The 7,666-nt window shown below is 41.8% G+C and overlaps 1 pseudogene; it reads left to right on the top strand.

Annotated features, from left to right (window-relative positions):
* The first annotated feature begins 3,718 nt into the window (after positions 1-3,718).
* LOC110304172 overlaps positions 3,719-7,666 on the top strand; it is an 80,901-nt pseudogene continuing 76,953 nt past the window's right edge.

Below are 7,666 nucleotides of genomic sequence, written 5' to 3'. Positions count from 1 at the left end.
CAAAACCAAACAGATAGATAGATAGATAGATAGATAGATAGATAGATAGATAGATAGATAGATAATAGACAGACAGGCAGACAGAAGACTTACCAGGAAGAACAACTGACTTGACTTGGACCAGACCTCATTGATCAAAGCAAGTGTGGCACTAGACACAGATCGTTTGGCAAAGCTGGTAATCCCTTGCATCCATAACTAGCTGACCTGCAAAATACTGTTACCTGGCTTCCAGGATCAGTCAAAGATTTCACATAAAATTATGAAAAGGACCTAATACAGCAGATCAAGGATTCAGGAGCTTTCTGAAGGATCAGTGCATGTCTGTGTCTTCTTAGAGCAATGGGGAAAGTGGGATAAAAGGAGGAGGGTAAGTTAGATCCAGAGTTCCAAGAAAGCAGGAAACATATTTCTGGGTCTATCAGTAATTGACTAAGATCTCCTCAAAGGAATTTAAATTTCTAGAAACTTTCCAACTCTCCAAGCCTGGGAAAGAGTGCCTGAGATCGTTCTCCAGAACAGTGGCAACCTCTGTCTTTTGGCAGCAAAGGGTCTGCTTCTGTACCGAAGTGACATCACAGCATCTGATCTGAGTACTAGCAACACCCCACAGTTTTATTGCCATCCTGAGATAAGTTCATAAAATCTTTCAGTAATCTTTCCATTGTGTCCAGAGAGACAGGCATCTTCCCTGGACTCAACATTTGCTGTGTGATGTCACCATATGAGGTTCTATGAGATACACAGAGGATGCAAAGAGTCCTCCCAACCCAGAGCAGAGAGAAAATTCTCATTGTTTGGGAGCAACAGAACAAAAGCAAGGTGCAAAGAAGTTCCTAACTCTGTTATCACCAGTGAGGAAAATTGAAAGCAGCAGAGGATGCACAGAAAGCAGGATTTGCTCAAAGGGTAAATGAAGACTCCAAACCGCAGCAGCCAATGCTATGTAGGGGGTGGCTTATTGAAGCAGTAAGCAGAAAGTAGTGAAGCAATGCTCTCCTACTCTCATGGACAACAAAGTCCCAATGTCACTTCTGCCATCAATAGCCCTACATGAAATGAAGACGGGAAGATTTTTCTTGGAAAATAATTATAAAGAATGAACATTTAGAGTTACCCACACTTGAAAGAAATTAGAATTTCCAAATTGCAGGATCCTTAGAGTCTAGATTAAATCACTTCTTTACTAATAAGGAAATGAAGGATGGGGTTAGCCAACGTACGCTGCTGCAAAACTCAAGTTAGAGACCATATCTCTCTCAAAGTAATGGTCTCTGTGTTATCCTGTGTGAAATCTAGAAAGACAAGAATTGCTTTTTTTTTCCTTTTTAAAATAATATTTTTGAGAGTACTATACATTGACACTGCATCTACATCACTTTCATCCCTCTCTCCCCCAAATTAATTATATCTTTTTTAATTGCTATTGCTATTTAAATATGGGTCTGTTTTATTCATTGGTTGGGGTTTTGCTTGCTTGCTTGCTTGCTTGCTTGCTTTTGGCATGTTTTGAGATAGTGTATCTGTGTGTAGCCTATGCTGGCCTCTTGATTTTATTGCCTGGGCCTACTGAACACTGAGAATAAAGGTGTTGGTCACCGTGCTTGACTATAAATACAAGATTGTAAGTACTAAAGATAGAATCTTTCAGCCCGATAGGGCAGAGGTCATCAGACTATGGCCTGCAGGACAAATCATGGTTATTGTTTGTTTTGGTAATTAAGTTTTATTGGGACATGTCTATAACTACTGATTTGTGATGGCAGAATTGAGTAACTGTGCCCAAGAGTGTAGGACCACCAAGGCCATAATCACTATGTCTACTGGCTCTGCCACAGTCTGGTAGGAGATCAGCATTCCTGAGTATTTAGCCTTCTGTCCATGAGGGTGGGTCCGTAATTCAGGCAGCTGTTTAAATGCTTTGTGGGGGTAGTTAGAAAAATGGAAAGTAATATGGTTGGTTAGTTGATTACATTAAGATGACAGTCTACCCTGCATTCCCAAGGACAGCCTCTCTAAGGAAGAGATGCCTCCCTCCCCACATAGGCTATTGGTTACTCTTTCATGTATAGAGCCCTCAAAAGTACTGTGTAAGTTAGCTTTTCATAGCTGTTACAAACACCTGAAACCATCAACTTATAAAATGAAAGTAATTATTCTGGCTTACAGTTTACATTCATCAGTTCATGTCACAGATTTACTGCTTTGGAGCCTGATGCAAGATGAGACAATATAACCAAATAGCTGCTTATCATGTAGCAGCAAAGGGCAAGAGAGAAGAGGAAGAACCATGGCTAACCCTCACTTCAAAAGCATGCCAGTGGCAGTAAGACTTCCCACTAGGTGCCACTTCTGACAGTCCAGTCCAGGAACCAAGAGACCAAGCCTTCAACATGTAGGCTTTCTAGCTCTACCATCCCAATTCCCATCAACTTCACCCCTCCTTTCCTCGCTCATGCTGCTTTTCTCCCAGTCATCATGAAATAAAACTTAAACAGATCCATAAATGTGTCAAGGACTCTTGCTTCAGTACTGCCAGACTCAGGGATTCTATTCTTATAGAATAATTATACGTACTTAGCAATGATTGTCTATAAATATAATTTTTCTAACAGGAAAAACAAATGACCCTCACTCGTTAGGAGTAAGATCCACCAAACCACACAAACCCAAGAGTTTAGAGTTCAGATCACTGAGCATTCAGTCTGCACAAGAACAGTTCACATTTTGTCACAATCCCAGATGCTGTTATTTTTCTAGCAGATAAATATGACTCTGTATTGAGAAATTATTGCACTTATGAGGTAGTTGTTAGTTGGTCAATGGGGTAAGCTCAGGAGCTGGGAAAAAACAAGCCATTTGCAGGTATCATTGTAGTTGGATTGTTACGAAGGAATATTTTATTTGTCAAACCTAGAATACTCCTCTTCTCCATATATTAAGGAGAGTATTCCTTGGTTGTCTTGAAAATAGTATCATCATCAAAATTAGACATGTGCTTATGTGCAGTATAATTAACATATATAAGATATAAATCATATTATGATCCTCATAGTCACAAATTTAAAGTGGAAATAATGAACATTTTGTCAGAACACCAACCATTGACTACATTCGACTGAGACTCTGCTTTCAAAGGAAGTCTGGCATGGCCCCGCCCCCCAGCACCTCTGAAGATGAGGTCAAATGAGGCCTGGCAGCCTTAAGTGAGTCTCAGGTGGAATCTGCTCTCACACCCTCAGCAACCCTCTAACAAGACAGAACACAATGGTGAGTGGGAAGCTGACACTCTAAACGGGAGAGGGTAAGAAAATATCCGCAGTCTCAGCCAGAAGGGCTCCTTGGAGACCCACGCCTACAGCAGCAAGCAGGGAAAAGACAACTCTTCTCAGCAACACTGAGAATCTGCTGTGTGTGCAGCTGCTCCCCTGGAAGCCATGATGAGGCCTGGCAGGCTGGTGCTCTCTGGACTCAGCCACATAGGTACCAGCCCTCAGAGGTGTTGGTTGTCCAGCTGGTTCACTAGTAGATGATGCAGGTAGTGCCAAATCTCTGGAACATCTAAATGCCTAAAACACTCAAGTAAGCATGTATCTCCAATGCTGGGCAGTTATTAAAGAAAATTTTGAAGATGATGGAAATGACCTTTGAAGAAGCCCAGCCCCATTTGTACATGACCAGTTCCAGTGTTTCCCCAGAGCGGAGTACTAGTCAATAGATGTTGCTGGAAGACGAACATGGGATTCTTCAGCTGGACTGTCTATCAGAGCTTTTATCAAATTTTTTGGAGAAAACCAAGTCTTTCTCTACGGACAGAGAATTTGCCTTGTGGAATAAATACAAAGATTTCAGAAACATGCCTAGTTCACCGGGTAAGTATTCTGCTGAGGATCATCACACAGGATTCAAATGAGGTGAGGCCAGAGGCATGAGTCTACTTTTCCTGATTGTCCCCTGGTCTGTTTCTGAAGATGGGTAGGAAAGGGCATGCCCTTCATGGCAGCTTGAGCTTCTCCAAAGGCCTTGTTTTTCATTAGAGGTCACAAAGTCACAGCCTAAGGGGAAAAATCCATCCTGCCAGATGACCATCTGTCTTATAAATAAAGCTTTATTGTAGCCTGGCCACACCCCTTTGTTTATCTATGAACCTCCACTGCTCTCATCCCACAATGGTGCAGCATTGAGCAACTGCCACAAAGAATTCATTGCCAGAAAAATCTAAAATATTTACTCCTGACTCTTCATAGGAAAAACTTAGCAACACCTGTCCTTTCCTTTCTGTTTGTGTCTGCTTCAGAGACTAATTAAAATAGGAACCTATAATGAGTTGTCTTTTCTCTCTAATCCTCCTCAGTAGCATTTGAATGTTTTTATTCCTAACAAAAGATGGTGATGCGGAACATGCTGTGTAATTGCGTCCATCACCTAGCACCCTGGTAATAAATTATTATAACTGGGAGGCTTGCAGATCAGTTTCAGTAGCTGCAAGTCCAACCACAGACAGCATGTTGGCACTGCGGCTAGTTACTCTCCTCTGTCACTGGGATAAAGATACCTAACAAGAGCAACCTAAAGGAAGGGAGGTTTACTTCAGCTCACAATTCAGAGGGGCGTAGTTCATTGTGGTGGGGAAGACATGACAGCTGTAGTTGCAAGGACAAAGGCTTGTGTACTGATGATTACATCTTTGCAGGGATCAGGGAGTTTATGTTAGAACAGGCTAAAGTAACCTCAAGACCCATCCCACACAATGGCTCACTTCCTCTAGCTGAATCTCACCTCCTAAAGGTGGCAAAGCCTCTGAAAATAGTGCTACCAGCTGGGGATCAAGTGTTCAAACTCATGCCATAAAAGAGCCTTCTCCCTCTGAAGCTCTTGGGAGAGTTTCCGTTGTACCTTTCAGCTTCTGATAGCCAGAGAGTTTGATGCTTCATGTCCTGTAGACTCAGCACTCCAACTTCTCACTCCATCTTCGTTTATCTCCCCTATATCAGTGTCTCTGGATCCAAACTTCACTCCTCTAAAGACACCAATCACACTGGGCCTTGTTTGGAATCTCTGATTCTCTATGACTTCAAATTAACTAAATCACGTCTTTAAAGATCCTGTCTGCAATTAAGGTTATACCCACAGGGTGTGAATGGACTTAAATTGTGGTGGGGGGCGGGGCAGGAGGGAGTAGGGAGTGTGGGTACTATTTAATTCTAAGCAATTTATTACTTGGTACTAAATATATGTTATTTCATTGCCCATCATGATATATTCTGATTAGTTTTCAAGCCAATTTACTCCCTTTGTCTCCACAGTAGTCCTGGGGTGTTGCCAGTTCCACCCCCACGAGCAGTCTTGTGTTGTCAGTCTGCCCACCCCTACACACACAAACAGTCCTGGTTGTTGTCAGTCTGTCCTGTCTATTCATGCTTGCTTTCATCTACTTTGAACCATTTCTCTTTCCAGCCATCCAATGTCCCCTAAAGCATCCCTGTCTGGGGCACTGCTCCTCCTTGGCATTCCTTTGTATTTTCAGTATTTTTACCATTCTGAGCTTTCTGGCCTCACTGGCTTCTTTTGGTTTATCTTGTAGACAAGACACAAAAACCTAGTGTATTCTTGGTATGAACCCAGCCACCATCTAACAAAGAAAAGCAAAGCTGAGACAATTCTCTACTGTTCTCTTTCTTCTTTCCTGTGATTTTATGGTCATAATTATTTATTTTGCATTTTAATAGTACTTGCCTTTGTGTAGTGTTATGAAGGAGTCATGAATGTTAAAGGAAATTCCTGTCTACCAACAGACAGCCTCAACCCTACCACTGACAGGTAAGGCAAAGGGCTTCCAGGTTAGCTGCAATTTTATACAAACAACAGGTAATTTTGTAGTATAACTATATTGTATGCAATATTTATGACATATTTATGCTAGAAATATTTATTGTTTATCTGAAATTCAGAATAATGTGTGTCACATAGTTTTATTTGCTAAGTCATAAATAATGGTCATTTGCTATGTAGAGGTACAAAGGATTTCAAAACTACTAAATGACATCCACCTTCCTTCTACTGTCAGTAGCTTTGAGGGAGTGGTTTTTAAGGCCAGTTTTTAGCAAATAACACTGAAGCCTGTATCTCTCTTTCTGAATCAGAGGAGATTTCTATAACAATTCTAGAAGTCTATAGTCTTGATACTAGTCAGAGACTCTCAACATTCAGTAGCCATGTGACTTTGAACCAACCATTTCATCTGTCCCTCTGTACTTTGGCATATCCATTGGCAAGCAGGAATACAGCTGGCTGTGGTGAGGAGTAAATTTCATATAAAAGAGTACTAGTTTGCATATGGCAGTTAGAAAATACAATTCCGTGGCTTATAATTATCATCGGCCATTGCAACTGACTGCACGTGTCAGGGGTACATTCTGCCAGGACATCAGGCTGTCAAAGTAACCAAATACAGACTTTTCCAGGTAAAATTATACCAAATCAAGACAAAGCTGAAAGAACATGTTTACTGTATAATTTAAATATGTGTCCCATCATCCACAGATAACTATTTTAAGCCAAAGTCTGTGCTGACCACTAGTGAAAAATCTATAAATCGACCACCAAGAAAGATAATCAATGGCATAGTTCATCCTAACATAGAGCTTCTAGCCAATGACCACCCAGGTATGTTTCATATGGGTCATGGGTGTGGCCTTAGAAAAACAGGTGGGACCAGAGCCCTGGACCAGTTCCACAGCCACAGACATCTCATTAATTACCAACAGAGTCATACATGGGAAAAGCACTATTTTAGCCTCCAGGGTAAGCTCATGGCTTTGCTGCCTTGGTTCTAAAAATCCACTTTTGATGAGGACAAGGAGTCTAAAATGAATCATAATAACTGGAGTCTTTAGTGATGTGTAACTGAAGACCCTCTTTCAGGTACAGCCTATGATGAGTGGAGTGGAGTGTAAATAAAACCAGATGGAGGGAAATCTTGCTCAATATATGTCTAACTAGAGCAACTAGCCAGGTGCTTCTCACCCAGTACTGACTTAAGGTTGGGGGCCAGAGGAAAAGTAGCACCCAGATGGCCAGAGCTCTGTCCTTCAAAAGGAGACTTGCTTTTCCAACGAGCAGAGTTCCTGTTTCCAGGTGGGCCAGAGCTGGCAGTGTATGGGCAATGTGGGTGGTGGATATTTACTGTCTCCCAGGCTCTAATCTCCTGAACAATAGACAATGATCAGGCATGCCAATGTAATGCTGTCGGTTGAGGGAGGAAAGCATGGGTTTAAGGCTCAAACAATTCTTCAGATAAAACCCAACATGAAAGCTGCCTCTCTAATTTGGACAGAGTCACTTAAAGTCTTTGAACCTCATCTCTTTCCCATGAAAAGTAGACATAATAGCATCTTCCTTGCTGGAATGTTAGAGGGATTTATGGAGTTAACATAAAAAAGGGAAAGTTAACATCATCCTGCCTGTCAGAGGGAATGGAGTGATGGCTTCCTGCTCCTTCTCAAAGGCGGGTTTCACTGGCCCACTGTCTCTGGAGGCTCCCCCAACCCCGGCCCCCAGGTTCAGCCTTCCATGAGTTCGACTTTGAACACTGCTTGAACACACACACATACACAACATAACTTTCTCTTTCTCTTTCTCTCTCTCTCTCTCTCTCTCTCTCTCT

This window comes from Mus caroli, chromosome 11 (genome assembly GCF_900094665.2).
Source record: "Mus caroli chromosome 11, CAROLI_EIJ_v1.1, whole genome shotgun sequence".
Classification (NCBI taxonomy): Eukaryota; Metazoa; Chordata; class Mammalia; order Rodentia; family Muridae; genus Mus; species Mus caroli.
This window is presented reverse-complemented; position numbering and strand designations above follow the sequence as displayed.